The sequence below is a fragment of the Amblyomma americanum genome, chromosome 2 (genome assembly GCF_052857255.1).
Source record: "Amblyomma americanum isolate KBUSLIRL-KWMA chromosome 2, ASM5285725v1, whole genome shotgun sequence".
Taxonomy (NCBI): Eukaryota; Metazoa; Arthropoda; class Arachnida; order Ixodida; family Ixodidae; genus Amblyomma; species Amblyomma americanum.
In genome coordinates, this window is record NC_135498.1 from 131,032,926 (window position 1) to 131,037,394 (window position 4,469).

Below are 4,469 nucleotides of genomic sequence, written 5' to 3' on the forward strand. Positions count from 1 at the left end.
TACTGTTTTCCACTCTTTGCTTTTCAGTAAAATTGTCGCACTATATACTGACCCTACAGTTCTTGCCTGGATCGAAACCTATCTATCGTTTCGCCGACAGTGCGTGTTATTGAAAGGTAAGCAATCCTATTTTTTAGACGTTACATCGGGTGTCCCACAGGGCTTAGCTCTGGGGCCACTTCTGTTTCTAGTTTAAATTAATGACATCTCTTCAGGGATCGGTTCTAATATACGGTTTTTTGCCGATTATTGTGTTTTATACAGAAGAATTAGAAATGAATGTGATGTCGCTCAGTTACAAAGTGATTTATCATGTGTTCTTGTTTGGTGCTCCAGATGGAGAAAGAAGCTAAACGCCAAGAAGGGTGTTCATGTTACCTTCACACGTAAAAAGCTTAGTTAACATCTGAGTACACCATCAACAACAATACAGTGGCGCAAAAATCAGAGTATAAATATTTCGGTGTGACTTCTCGGCCGATTGTTCTTAGAATACTCATATTGAAACGATGATTAAGAAGGCTGCAAAGACTCTAAACTGTTTAGAACGAAATCTGTGTTACGCGCCGCCTTAACCTAAAATCAACTGCTTTTGTAACATACGTTCAACCCATACTCGAATACGCATGTGCAGTGTGCGACCCATGGCAAAAAACACCGAGCAAATAGCTTGAAAAACTCCAAACCAGGGCTGCAAGGTTCCTCCTACGTCGATACTCAAAAGGTGGTAGCTGTACCGACATGAAAAACGAATTAGGGTGGGAAAGTGTTTCTGCTCGAAGAAGATAATTATGCCTTAAACTGCTGTATCAAATATTTCATGATCAAACTGGCATTCAAAAGGAAAAATATTTAAACAGGCCTCATTATGTTTCTTCTGGTATTGATCACTGGTTAAAGATTTTGGAATACCCTACCAGGACTAATATGTATGCAAATTCATTATATGTACGCTCTATCAGTGCATGACATCGCCTTTAAGGTCAGCAAGAGTGCTGTATGAATGAAGATTTGTTTTTTTCATCATTGTAACCCCCCCCCCCTGCTGTTGCACCTTCTTTCTAAGCAGGGTAAAAATTGAATAAGGAATTAAGAATAAAACGAAATTTTCTCAATATCGCAGTCCCCGGACATAGTCCTTAGCTCGGCATAATGACGGAATGCAACCCGGAAATCGACAACATACGCTCGCTTTTTGAACGCCACGAGAACTACGTAGACATAAATGATGTCACTAGAGCCAGAAAACTGAAGTTGTTTCTAAATGTACACGGAGCGCAAGAATATGAAGAGCTAAAGAAGATAACTGTGCCTCATTTTCCTAATCAGAAGACCTTCGAAGAAATTAAACGGCTTCTAGAGGCTCATTTCAGCCATGCTCACTCAATTTTAGCAGAGCGTTGTAAATTTAATCGCCGAATGCAGCACGAAAGTGAAACTTTCAGGTTTTGTCACTGCACTGAAGAATCTTGCAAGAGATTGCAATTTCGACAGGTTTTTAAATAATACATTAAGTGACAGACTGGTAGCTGGTTTGCGTGATGATGAAACGCAACGGACTCTTTTGCGCAGTCTCACATGACGTTCAAGCTGGTTAGCGAAACAGCGCTAGAAAAACAGCTAGCTGCACAACAGGCGAAGCAAATGCATCAGTTTGACGCAAAACCGTGCGGCATCAAAGCCATTCAGGGTGACCGTCACCGTGATTAGGATAAAAAAATCGACGATGGTTTGCATGGTCAATAGATAAGCGAGAGGAAGAGTGGTGAAGTGCGTGCTGGCACTGCGGAAAGCATCGTGCGGGAGAAAAATGTCGGAACTACACCTGCAGAAATTGTAACAAAAAAAGGGCATTTGCAAGCCGTCTGCAAAAGAGGAGCCAAAGCAAAAGCTGTCAGATACGTCGACATCACGGACGAAGAATCCGACGACTTAAGTTGTTAAACTGTGTTCTACTCAGACAAGAATTAAAGGGGCTACAGCGTCGACCTGATCGTTGAAGGGAAGTCTGTTTCGCTGATAATTGTCACAGGAGAAGCGGTCAAAATCGTAGCAGAGTAGTTGTATAGGCAGTATTTCCTGCATGTCAAATGTGTGGAATAAAATGTGTCGTTGCGCATACAGACAGGAGAAAAACTGAAAGTACTTGGAAAAGCAAATGTCTTAGTCGAGCAGGAAGGAAGCGAGATTTCTTTGCCCGTAGCGGTATTGCAAAGAAACGAAAATCCAGTGCCCGCTCTCATGTGCAGAGCCTGGCTCGAAAAACTGCAAATAAACCGGAAAGCAATACACAGTTTTTCCACAGATAAGCCACTGGTGCAGAGGGTAGAAGCTTCACGGAAGAAGTATAACGAGGTTTTCAAGGGCACTCCGGGTTTAGCATAATGCGTAGTTGGGCAAGTTGGTTCATTGCAATAGGAAACATTGGTTGCGCTTTCTAGGAAATCACATGTAAGAAGACAGGACAGGCGCAAACTAACTATATAAGTGTTTTTTTCTGGAATAAACCTCAGTTGTTAGTTCGCGCCTGTCCTGTCTTCTTACATGTGATTGTCTAGAAAGCGCAACCAATGTTTCCTATGGCACACCTGGTGCCGTAAAAACTTCGAAGCTATAATATTTGTAAAGAAAGGGGCTCTACCAGTCCTCTTAAAAGCACTGCCAATACCCTTTGCTATCGAAGGGGAAGTAGCAAAGGAGTTGTAAAACAGAGCAGAAAGTTGGGCTAGTTGGTTGAAATGCATACTGAAGAAGTTGGCGCGGAAAAACGAGGACAAGCAAGACAAGCAATGACGAGCGCTTGGAAAAGCTCGAGCAAGCCGGAATACTAAAAAGGGTGACGAAAAGTGACTGGACAACGACTCCGGTGGTGGTCGCGAAGAAAGGCGGTGCAGTATTAAGGTTATGCTGCCACTACAAGGTCACAGTTAATCCTGTTCTAAAACCGACCGTTACCCTTTGCCATTGCCGGAGGATTTGTATTCTATGCTCACGGGAGGTAAAATCTTTTGCATCCTGTATCTATCACAAGCATATCAGCGAGTGCCGCTTGATGAGGAAAGCAAAGCGTTGCTAACGGTGAACACTCATCTCGGAATATTTCATTTTCAGCGCCTTCCATTCGGCATCTCTAGCGCACCCGCTATCTTTCAGTCGTTAATGGACGAAGTCTTAAGAGGGATTCCCAAAGTGGGTTGCTATATCGACGACGTCATCGTCGTAGCCGATAACATAAATTACTGTCAAGACACAGTGGAAAAGGTGATTAAACGACTGACAAAGCACCATATCACCATAAAAGAACAAAAGTGTGAATTTTTCAAGCAGTCCGTCTTTTATATAGGACACAAAGCAGATGGCTTTTCTCCAACCGCAACAAAAAACAAAAATAAAAGCCATCACGGAAGCACCTCAGCCAAGCAACGTAGCTGAACTGCGAGCCTTCTTGGGCCTGGTGAATTTCTACACAAATATCACCAGATTTGGCTGCAGTAGCTGCACCAATGTACGACCTGCTCAAAAAGGACATGAGTTGGGTGTGGATGGACGCATGTTCAAGAACATTCGCGGAAACCAGGCAGCGCCTCATGGATAGATAAGTTCTGCCCTTTTACGACGTCCGATCCTAAGCCAATTGGTTTAAGCTGCTGCGCGTCAGCCTACGGGTCTTGGGGCCGTAATTTTTCATGTCATGTCCGATGGTTCAGAAAGACCCATCGCATTTGCCTTCAGAACATTAAACGCAGCGGAGTGGCTATGCGCAATGCGAGAAGGATGCCTTGGCCCTAATGTTTGGTCTAAGCAGGTTTCATATATAACTACATGGGCGCACATTGACGCTATATAGAGACCACCAACCGTTGTTGGGGATCTTGGCATCTGATAAACCAATTCTTTCATTGGCTGCAGCCAGGATTCACCGTTGGGCTATCACCTTAGCAGCTTATCAGTACACACTGCGCTCCAGAAATGGCAAAACATGGAAGTTGCGGACGCACTTTCAAGGCTTCTTTTTCTGGTCAAGCATAAAGACGGCACTGAAGAATGTCTTGCGGTGTTTGACTCAACGCCTATAAGAGCGAGCCAGGTTGCTGCAGCGTCTAAAAGGGCCCGCTTTCTTTCCAAAGTCATGCAGTTAACCTCATCTGGCTGGCCCGTGCACCGTGATGAAAAATTTCAGCTCTTTTACGTTCGTCGAAAGAAACTATCGTGCTTGCAAGGCGGCATCACGTGGGGCAGCGAGAGATTATTCCGCACGAACTTAGAGAAGTAGCAACAACATTGCTACATGAAGAGCAACAACATTGCTGCATGAAGAGCACTTTGGAATGCAAATAATGAAAATGCTTGCAGAGTCGTTTGTTTGGTGGCCGTTTATTGACAAGACCATTGAAGACACTGTCCATCAATGCACAGTGTGCCAAATGACCATGGCTGCGAAGGCACCAGGTCCATTGCGTTCATGGACT